Consider the following 11,865-nt stretch of genomic DNA (forward strand, 5'->3'; position numbering starts at 1 on the left):
GGAGCCCACTCAGCAGGGGGCCCAGGCGCAGAAACTATTAAAATAATAAACAAACAAAGAGTCAAAGACGATGGGGCGAAGGAAGATATGACTACGGGCACAGTTCTTTTGTTTGGTTACGGCCACCAGCTACTTGGGTGATGGGTCGTCCCCTTTCTTTAATGGGGCCCAGCTGTAGAGACGTGTACAGCTGCAGATGCAAACACGTGTCGGAAGAGGACACCTGACACGGATTAAAGAACATGTTTGGTTTCTGGTGAGGGTCCTCCGATTGCTGATAAGAAAGGCCCATCCGCCCAATGCCCATGCTTTATTGTCTTCTTGTAGATGTAGTAGTATCTAGTATCTCACTTTCTGTTCCAACAGTTCAGCCCAGCGGATGCATGCACGTCAGTTGGCGGACCTGGGCTCTGGGGCCCAGAATAAGCCCATCTGATGGCCGTCGATGGTTTTCTTGTGTGGATCTATCAATATTGATTCCCCTGAACAGAACGTACGTGGAGAGAGAGAGAGAGAGAGAGAGAGGTGAATAGCATAAATGGTGAGAAGGAAAACGGGAGAGGTGAGAGGGGTGGACGTGGTGGAAGCAGAGTAACGAGGAAGAGGAGATGTGGAAGACAAAGGAAGCATAAGAAAGACATATATAATTGTTTTGTCTGTAAGGACTAAGGAGGGGATGTATTATTTATACTATTATGGGCCAGGTAAGCTGGGCCCACGTGCTATCATTGTACGCATTGTATACTGGATGAGATGGGCCTGGAGAGAGATGGGGAGGCACTATCATTATTCCAATCTATTTTAATTCTTTATTTTATTTTCCGTCTGTAGAGATAAGAGAATTTGGAGATATAAAGATGCTTGCAAAAAGGAGGGAGACTGAGAAATGCTTTTACACTTGGCACAATAATAATAAGAGACGGGTTTTTGTGAAAGCAAACACCGTGCAAAACACCCCCGAGAGCAGCATCCATTACCATTAGGGTGTTTGCTCCATTTTTGCTTTGCTTTCAGGGGATCTGGGCTGCAATAGTACTCGTTCTTATTGTCGTTTGTCAATGCCACCGCTTCTGATCAAGTGCTCGTTTGGGAGGGCTTTCACCCCAACGGCTTTGGCTTTACAAGGTGGTGGGCCCACATGAAAAGCTTAAAATCTAATTTTTGGTGAAAAACCCGAAAAGCCCAACTATGCTTTCCTTCACCCAAGAAGCTGGCTCTCCCATGGAGCTAACTTTAGAGCCCATTTGTGACAAATTCTATGGTGAAAGAATTGCGTTGACTAAGATGAAAACCAATCAAGCCTTTCACAAGATATTCAAGCTTGCCTCAGTCTAAACCGAGCTTTGAATTGAATTCAATTGTTTGTTTTCTAGTCGAGATTATATATATAAATTCTATGGTGAATGAGCTGCATTGATTAGGATGAAAATGAACCAAGCTTTTTCAAGCTTGATTCAGTCTAAACTGAGCTTTGAGTTGAATTCAAGTCTAATATATAAGTTTGTTTTCTAATCGAACCAATTTCAAGCTTAATATAATTCAACTTGTAAGGTTCACAAGCTTAATCCAGTTTATATAATAAAAATAGTATATATATATATAAACAAAAATATTATATATAATACTTTTTTAGTTTTTATATGTAAAATAAAAAATATATATATTTTTTTTATATTTATAAGAAGCTTGTTTCAAAGTCAAACTCAAACTTACAAGCTTTTAAGTCGATCTCAACTCTCTAGCTTGAGCCTTGTGATTTTTCAGTGAGTCAAGCTAGTATAACCAATTATTCAGCTCAGTTCAACTTAAATTCACCCAGTGTTGACAAAGCCGCTTCTCATCAACTCTTATTGTTGGTTTGTACTTTTTAGTTTTTTATCAAACAGGGCTTCATGACTTCTAGGCTATTGACTCGTACAACAGCAGAAGCCGCTGCATTCAAACGGACATATGGTAACAGCTCAATCAAAACCGAAGCCCTTCCAAACACACCCTAAAACTCTTTTTCTTTTGAAAAGCCATTGGACTGTAAGGCACGTGCGCATGCAGCTTCCATCCTGACCTCTACATAATACAAACACTCCCTTTGGCACGTGCATGTCCCCTTCCACCAGTGTTATTATTATAAACCCTCAGACAAATATGCAAATTCCACTATTCAGGTGAGGTACTTGTTATTTAATATTTTATCATTTCCGTAATTAAAAATTTAGAGCATAGATTATGATCTCGTAAAAAGGGTTTTATTTAATTAGACAGTGCCCAAAAAGAGAAACCAGACATTCGGGGTCCACACCATACAGAATAACAGCCATTGTTCATTGTTCTCCCTCTCTAGTCTCTTCTCCCTTTTCCACCTCCCCCTCCTTTTGGATCAGGGTATTTTTCTTTCCCTCTTTTCCTTTTCTTTTCTTTAGTATTTTTTAATTCCAAGGACGTAAGATGGAAGCATTTAAGCTGCTAAAGTCAGTCTAAAGCTCTAAACACTCAAACTGTCTGGGATGGATCAATTCTCTGGGTCTGTGTCTGGGTCTTTGTTAGCTTAAAGCTTGAAAGCAACTAATTCAACAAATGTTCAAATTCAAGTAACAGTGTTAAATTATTGGCTTAGCGAAGGCATACATAGGCTAGGCCAGTATGAACTGAATGAACAATCCTCACCTTATCACTATGGCGTCGTCTCCTGGAAATGGAACCCATTTCTGCACAAAGTGAAAAAAAGGGGTACCAGAGGAACAGGAGACAACTTGGGAATGAACAGAAGCAGAGAGAATATGGATTTATATAAATATGTGTCAATGATTGTGGTATCCAATCAGAACGGCAATACATTGTTGAACGGTCAAAAACAATTATGACTAGCCTAGTTGTGGGAGCCTTGGGCTCTATCTCCATGGAGCCTCGGTCTTCATCTGAGAGACTAAGACCATGATGAGAATGGTATTTCGAAGATAAAGATTATTTACTTCCGCGTAATAAACTCTGCAAAACAATCAAATTAAAAGTAAACTAATCTTGTCCACTGTCCATCTATTAATATTAATACACTAAACCATCATTTCCTTGGACTCCTTTGTATTTCTCTTTTCCTCTTCTCCCTCTTTCATTGACCCAATTCAATGAAATTGGGACCCACATTGAAGGGTTTGGAATTGGGATCCACAAAAAGTCTCAGGCTAAAGAGATCAAATGGTCCATCAATATCCTCTTTGTACGGTTGAATATGAAAGATAAAGTTGATCCAACTTAATTGGGTAGCCAATGGAGTATCTAGCCTTTTGACAAATAGCTTTTGGTAGTTGGTACTAAGTAGTACCCACATGTACTTTCTAAAGTAGTAGTATACGCCCACGTAGGTAGAACTAGACAAGAAATGAAGCGTTTAATCATTGAAAGGAAAGACTAAAAGAAGAGAGGAAGAAATACGAGTGACAGTATTTCATACTAGGTACATGAGCATCTCATTCCAAGGAAGACAGAAAAAGGAAGAAGAGAAGAAAGGAACAGTGTCAACTGACAAAAGTATTTCATATTTCATACTTAATACAATAAACTAATACTACCTCTCGCAGTCAATAGCTATTCCGCAATCAAAACATAGGATTCCTTGGTGAGTTACAGCATGGTAACTGTAATTTACATGTACAATTCTCTGCAGGTAAAAGCAAAAGGACAGGGAGAAACCTGTAGTCTTAAAGAAAAAGGGCAAGAAAAAGAAAAAGGAAAGAGATGACCATCTATACAAAAATTGAAGACTAATGTACCTCATCACCATCAAACCACTAAGACTAGGAAGACCATGGATCAGCAATAGCCTAAACTTGTTATTAACTATTGCATTCCCCACAAGATCTAATTGTCTCAAGTACAGGTATTTAAAAATCATTGCAGCTTCCTAAAAGTTTATCGGTTTAACACCATCAGTAACGAATGCATCGACATTCCAATCAGCACCTACTGTATGAGATAAAGAAGAGCACAAATACCTAGAGGTGCCAATAGAGTGTGCACCAGTCTCATTGTAGGAGATATCCAAAACTTTTTTAAAGATTTGAGCAGTTTTAAAGACTCCAGTGCACAACAACTGCGGATTCTGTTGTTTCTTAGATTCAAGCAAGTCAGGAGTTGCATTGCCTCCAAACCTGTTACCAAATCCCATTAATTAGTCTCGAGATTTGTTTCATTTATATTGACAACTGCAAATTATTATCAAGTGCTAGAACACAAAAATTCCACATTTCACGTTCTAATCACAGAAAAGATGGATATAACGATCCTGTCAGGACATGAAGACTAAAACCTTATAGAGGAGTTTCCTGGCAAGTAAGAAAATTTAACAAGGTTTCTACTTTCTAGTACTGAGAATTCACCAACTAGCACAAATATGGAATCAAATCCCCCTTTGCCAACAAACAAAATCAACATTGGGAAGCCTATATAGAACATGATTCTTCTCCCTTACAAAGAAGAGAGGTAAAAAAATTAAGGAAATGCATGAGGGATCTGTATTGTAGTGTTGTTTGGGAAGAAAGAAATGACAGAATTTTTTCAGGAGAGATTCAAGAGCAGAGAAGACATGATAGAGAACTTCACAACAAAAGTGGCAGATTTTTGGCTTCCTCCACCATTGATCACATTACCAGGAAAAAGCAAAAAAATAGTCCTAGTTAAAAGAAACAAGCTGTGAAGTCCTTGGAATTCCCTTCCCAACACTACAAAGAAGAACTTTGACTGTTGCAGCATAGAGAATCTAAGATCATGTGGAGTTGGAAGTATTAAGAAATTGTGAAGGAACATCCTCACAGTATATTCCAAGCTTATTGGATGGCAAGAATCAACCAAGGCAGAGTTGTGGGCAGGATTGTACAGGTTAAAGATTGCAAAGTCCCTTGTTTTCATTTAAGGGGATTTACTTGTAATCATAAGCTGGTTGGAAAGAGATTGGGTTGGTTCAAGGTAAAGGGAGGTGCAGTAGCAGGGCCAAGGTTTATTTCTTCTCTCTAAAAGCTATTTCTACTCTCTCTCTCTCTCTCTCTCTGTATATATATATATATTGTTTTCGGGGGACACAGTCACAGCTGTTTACTCTCAGTATATATCTTTTTTTTTTTTGTTTTTTAGTTTTTTGTGTTCTTTTTCATGCATTTTCTCCTCCTGTTTGATATTTAATGAATCTTGGGCTGACCAGGATGAGAATGCAGGTTCAAGTGTGAGAGTGGCTACTTTATGCCAAGAGACAATAAAAAATTAGGTCCATACCCAGTCCAGCCCTTCCAAGACCCCAGATTCCCCAGATAATTTCCAATTTGTATAATGTCAGTTAGAAAAAAGTACTGAAAATATGCCTAAACCATGTAATCTAAGTCAATTTTGAAAGAAATCATATTTTTCTTTTCCTTCCATTGGCACAAAATAAAATGTTATTAATGGGAGAAAGGAGAAAGAAGAAATACAATCTAAAGACTTCCGTGAAGTAAATAATGTTACAGTATTAGTACATAATTTTACTTTCAACTGATCATAGTTCATTGTGGGTTCAAATCTGAGAGTGGCCATTTTGTGCAAACAAAATGCCAAGGTTAGGACTATATTCAGTCCACCCCTCCCAAGACCCCAGATTTTCAGGACCAACATTGGGTAATGGCAGTTAAAAATTGACCATAGCTCATTGTGGCTGAGATCTAGCATCTGGACCCATAGTAAATTCTCAATACATCCAATTCATGATAGTAATCAAAGGCAGATAGAATTGCAAGGACAAGAGGTTGGCTCGGTGTATATCCAGCAGTGCATCAGCAGAGACTCTACATTAGAAATCACTTGCAGAAATAAACAAATATGATTTTCCAATTACATCTTAAAATGGTATAAAAGTGACCCATGTTTTATTGGCAGGTCAGAATTACATTTACTAAAAAAAACATGGAGTTGTAAAATTTGCAGTTAAGGATGTAGCCATCATGACTTCAAAGAGTCAACTCCAGAGCCCTTCAGAATGTAACAACACATGCTTGTTTGCTGACCTACTTTTTTACTTCATTATCAAATTTAAGGGCTATAATTCATAGAAGAGAAAATGTACAGTGTCGATTGATAGGCAGCAAAAATATACACATCACTAATTCAGAAAACCTGCTGTCAGACAGATGATTTGGATAGCCAACTTCCATCTTGGATCCAAAGATATGACACACAGATACCTGTAAATGGCCTAGCATACATATATTGGACAGAATACATGATACAACACTGGATACTGCAGAGTACAATTAGGGGCGTTTGATAGCCATTTCGAAGTAGCTGAATTGAATAACTTATTTCTTTGGCTTTTAGTTAATAAGTCATTAAGTATACTGTGAGCTGCTTGATGGATGGATGACATGTTGGGTTGATTACTAGACCCCATTATATTTTATTGTACAACTATTTTATCCGTTAAAAGACAAGCACTAGGTCATTCATTTCAGCTATTTCAGCTGTTACCAAACAGCCTCTTAGCTTCAAAAACTAGGTATAAAGCCATGATATAAGTATTTTAAATGTGATACATGCACCTATCTGTAGGGATAAGGCATGGATGATGATGATACATGTACCTGTCTCCATTTCGGGATCTTGGGAAATTGAGAGTCATATCCCCATTCCAGTATTCATGTCCAGTCTGGCTCCGGAATGCATATCTGGGCATCATAGATTCAAAGCTCATGGTGACAAAACACAAATACCTTTCCTATGGCATACCATGCTATACAGCATATAGACTATTGACCATTTCAAGAAAAAGGGTAAGGGTGAAACTTAGATCAAGTCGATTTCAGCATTTTTCTTTTCAATTTTTGAATGGGCCTGAGCCTCAACTTGAGGCCAAAGTAGTTGAAATTCTTCAAATCGCACAACCCAATTTGCATCCCTAAATAGGAGATTTACATAACTAGTAAACACAATGTATCCCAAAGGGATCCTTTCAAAGTTGATCATTTTTTTCTGACTGTTTTAAGCCAAAAGTCTTGTGGAGTCTCATTTTCTTTGCTGTTTGTTGGGGGATGTAGAATGAAAGAAACATGCAAGCACATTTATGTAATATTTTTGAGTTTTTTGAGATATTGAACATAATACTATATTCGACTTCTGTTGCAAAAAAAAATGAAGTAAAGAAAATCCACTTTCACAGTAGATTCGTTAGCTTCATTTCCATTTAAAGATTAGTGAGATAAGATGAAAAGAGTCATGTGCTTCCAAATACATAGAAGTCCAGGAAGATATTAAAGAAAAATGACATGTGCACGTAAAATCATGAATCAAACAGCAAAAATGCACATAGACACAGAAAGAAGGGGTAGGGTGGGTGGGAGAGAGAGAGACCAGTTCCAATAAGATTAAATTGTATTTGTCCTTGTAATATCTGGAATGAGATGGGTCCAACTTCAAGTTGCTAAATAGTTCTAGAACTTGTTTAGAATGGGTCCAACCATATACGAATGGCTTTTTATATGTTAGTATCGCATCATAAGCCATTAAAAGGCATGCAAGTGTAAGCTTTCCAATCTTACAATTAGAAAGCAGAAAAGGTAAGGAACATAAGATGTAATTGGATAAATAGAGAAACTGTATTCAAAGCCTCATCAAAACAGATAGATATACCAGTTTACTTAAGACAACTGCCAGACAAGAGCAATCTCATTAGCTATAGTCTCATGCTACCCAGAGTCTGTCTGCTGATAACTACTTGATCCGGAGAAACAATGAACAGGATTTAAACTCAGAAAAGGAGATCCATTAGCATGAAAACTTTCATCTTTTCCTACAATCATCTCTGTCAAGTGTACATTCACCATGTTCCCGATTAATAGAATGTACACTCACTGTACACACGAAATCAGAAGGACAATAATGGTGGGAACAACCAACTCTAACCTTGACTGGATAAGCTTTTAAAAACTTATCTTTCATATCAGCAAATCTCCAATATGTCATCCAAACTAGGGAATTTCCTGAGTTGTTTGTAGCAAGTTGCACGCAAATAAGATCTTCACTCTTGTCAAAAACAAAAAAAGTTTTACAGTTACAGTAGATGAATTGACCCCTACTACTGCTTGTTTAAAATAAATAACAAGTGGAAATGCTCCTTTGTCCAAACAGAAGCTTGTAAATGTAGATAACAAACCATCTGAATTTCCTTTAAATGATACAATCAAATCCAAACCATGAAGGCCAAGAAGAAATCAGCACAGGAGCATCTGGCATAACCGTTTGATCCAGAAACCAAAGATGATATAACCACCCACTTTGATCATCTGGATCTGTAAAAAGAGCTTGGTGTACAAGATCATACTCTTCTGTCAAAACTTTCTCTCTTGGAATAAACCCTGAACCCTCTGCTTTGGCAAATGAGACAGAAAAAAAAAATGCAGGAGTCTCTTAGTTGAAAATACATTGTAAAAGATGCTTGGTGCAGTAAAGACACCACAATTAAAATACTTTTCTTTTCAATTCATTACAAGTAAAATATTCATCCAAAGCAATGAAGATACATCCTTCATAGGCTATAACCATGTAGCAACAGAAAAGGAAATTGGGATAGGGAGTAGCTGTTTTTCCTTCTTTATTTTGGGGGGATAACTCCCAGAAAGATTTGAACTTTGAATTATAAAGATCTAAAATATCACCAATGAATGCAATGATTTCCTATTTATCATGTTCAAGTGCACTTGACACTTATCATATTTTCTTTGACATTAATTAAACTAAATCTTGTGAACGGCAGATTTAGGTTAACAAAATATGTGATGCTGTACTTAAAATAGTTAATAATAATTCCTTTTTTATAAAGAAGGGTTTATTGCTTTTGTTTCCTCTGCCACAAAAAAATTATTAAGACAGGAAAAATGCTCTGCAATGCACATGACTAGAGAGCTGATAAAAAAATGCACATGTCTAGAGCATCTAAGTCTACCTTCTCTCATATTGTTACATATAGGAAAAACCCTTTTCATAAGAATGGGTCTAGCCATAATGTGCAATTTTGCATGGAGGTGTCTTTTGGAAGAAGAGGCAAAGTTTTTTCATGGGAATGTGTTTGCATTTTGTAGTTGTTCCTTGGCAATGTGGGAGGAAAAAGGTAATAGAATATTGAACAATAAATTCAATTGCATCGTTGTAAGAGAGAGGGGGACTTGGATCTCTTCTAAAGTGACTTCTAATAAATTACTAATTTGAGTGGGGCCAAAATTTGTCTTACTCATATACTCATCAAACTACTGAGTCTCTTGGAGAAGCTTTAAAATTCAACTTTGACCGCTGATCCTTTATTTCTTTGATACGTAAAGAAAAAATTTTACTAACAAAGGCTGAAGCCATATAAAAACGTTTATAAGTACAAACTTTGAGAGAAATTACAAACTGTACATTATAAATACATCAATAGAAATTTAAATCCATTGAAATCCACTAAGATTGAAGACCAGAGTTAGGAATACTAAAAGATTTTCCCTTCTCTCCTGAGTGTAGCTTTGTCTTGGACCCTAAATTTGAATTCTAATAAAATATTTCAATACGTTATCAAAACAGAAATCTAGAGAAAGAATGGTCGGACTGTTCTATCTGTGTCTCTTTTGTTTGGTGATTTCCTAGCACCTATTTTTGTACTCTTAAACTAAAACCTAGAGAAAGAATGGTGTTAAAAAATGAACTAGATTTTAATACCCAATCCGCCCCCCCCCCCTAATTGGTTCCATCAATCAGGAATACCAACAACACCGGCACATGTCTTTAAAAGAGTCTAAGCATAGAAATTTCCCTCTCCAGCACAAAATTTCCAACACCATACATTTCCATTCACCTATATTATGTTTGTATATGTTTTCCTACAGATTTTACGAGATTAAATTCAAATATATCAGAACTAAGAACAGAAACACAAGTTCAGTTGTTGTTTTCATAAAATCTTCAACAATCTATACAAATTGTAACTCCGAATTGCAATACAAGAAATTGGAGCAAACCGCCGGTCTAGAAACTCCAATTATGAATCTTCTGTCGTAGTTTAAATCATCAACGATGAATAAATTTTCGTACTTACGATTGTGCCATGCGGAATAGTTGCTGAAATTGATATTTATCATGTCCATAGTAAACCTTAGCTCCTCCTCCTCTGGCACATTTTCACAATTTTCAATTCTGCAACAAACCTAAAAACGACAAAAATCAAAACTAATAAGAATCTCACAGCTGTACTACTTAAAAAGCACGAGCAGACAGAGAGCCCAACTTCGGTATTTCCATACATGAAAATTACGAGAATCAGCTTTCTGGAACTGATCCAAAAGCCTGAATTTATGATTGAGTGAGGATAATCCCATGTTTAAAGCCCATTTCAAGTGGTGCCAAGCTCCATAAGACTCGTTAGAATTTCTTCTCAATGCACTCTCCACCTACATTATTAGAAATACAACAAGAAAATGGTTATTATTTATGAAACTAGACAAGAGAAGAGGAAATGGAACAGCGATGAGAGGGTCGATCAAAACATACGACTTTGAGTTCAAGGACGGCTGTAATAGTGTCGAGATCGGTTTCAGAGCGGAGATTATGCTCCACGGCAAGCTTTCTGTAATTCCAAGCAGTGTGAGCTTCAGAATTCGTTTCTACTTTCTAGGAGCTTCGAGCATAATTTGTGATACCTCGTCGTCATAAATGGGTGTAAAATTTAAAACCCTGATCATTGAAAATTTTCCCCGATCACATCTGACAGTGTAGAGGATATAAATTCAAGTAAAGGATTTTCCTTTTCCGTTTTCTTTCGGGTTTGTGGGATTACATTTTGTTGTGATGATTGTGGGAAAGCTGAGAGCTCAGTAGATTTAGCGATTGAAAGTTGAAACGGCGTCTTCCGACTTCGTGGACTTGCGAGACCGGCCGTGCATCTTGTCTCTCCTCCTGCACCTGCGTTAGTGGTTCCATAGTTCGTGTTCAAACTTCGGAAAATCGGGGGTTGAATCCTTCTCGCGCTCGTCCGGATGACGAAGGTCTTCCCGCCGAGTACAAATCTCCTGCGACCCCCGATTGTAAACCAAATCCTAACGAACGCGCCAGACTAGTTTTTTTATTTTGGTCAAATTTTTTAAATTACCCCTAATTGACAAACTTTAATGAAATCTCAAATTTACCCTTTATTATTCCACAAATTTTCAAAATAAAACCTATCAAACGAAAATTTTGAGAAAGCTGAAGAAACACACAAGCGCACGCCTTAAATTGCGACCTCTATCTATACTTCTGCAACTCCTCACGAGATGCCTATTGCAACTCTTCAGGCAAGATCGTTATTTGAGTTTGATTTTCTACCTTTTTTGGGAAGAGTGTACGGGACCCTCCCCTGCTTGAGCATGTTAGTCTTAGGCCTCCCCTTCCGCAGTACGAAGAAGGAAAGGGAAAACAAAGAATTGAGAAACAAAGTGAAACCTCCTCCAGAGAAAGTTTACCGCATGCTTCAAAAATGCAAACGCATCATCATCATCATCTCCCTACCCACCCCACCTCTCTCTCTCTCCCTCTCAATTGCAAGGTGTGAGAGGTCCCAAGTTCTAAAGAACATGGCGAAAGCCTGTGAAGAATATGGGCTCTTTCAGGTGGACAATCTGCTTTAAATTTCAATTAACTTAAATGATTTAGTTGTTGTGAACTATTAAGTTGGTCATTCAAAGACAGGAAGCTCATCATAGTAGATCAATTGCAGGTGACAAACCATGGCATTCCCATGGATATTATATAGAAGATGATCGATGTGTGCAATAGGTTTTTTGATCTCCCCTCTGAGGAGAGATATGGAACCAGCTTTAATCAGAAGAACGATGGTGTGTTTTGCTA

At 37.4% G+C, this 11,865-nt stretch overlaps 1 pseudogene across 1 annotated transcript; it reads right to left on the bottom strand.

Annotated features, from left to right (window-relative positions):
* Positions 1–7,585: 7,585 nt before the first annotated feature.
* LOC148876582 (geranylgeranyl transferase type-2 subunit alpha 1-like) lies at positions 7,586–11,079 on the bottom strand (annotated as a pseudogene). The gene is made up of 5 exons (XR_016098827.1): positions 10,817–11,079; positions 10,531–10,606; positions 10,284–10,430; positions 10,079–10,187; positions 7,586–8,375 (listed from the first exon to the last, which is right to left on the bottom strand). The product of XR_016098827.1 is annotated as a geranylgeranyl transferase type-2 subunit alpha 1-like (transcript).
* Between the last annotated feature and the right edge of the window lie 786 nt (positions 11,080–11,865).

This window comes from Nelumbo lutea, chromosome 1 (assembly GCF_056320005.1).
Source record: "Nelumbo lutea isolate HS-2025 chromosome 1, American lotus-T2T, whole genome shotgun sequence".
NCBI classification, from domain to species: Eukaryota; Viridiplantae; Streptophyta; class Magnoliopsida; order Proteales; family Nelumbonaceae; genus Nelumbo; species Nelumbo lutea.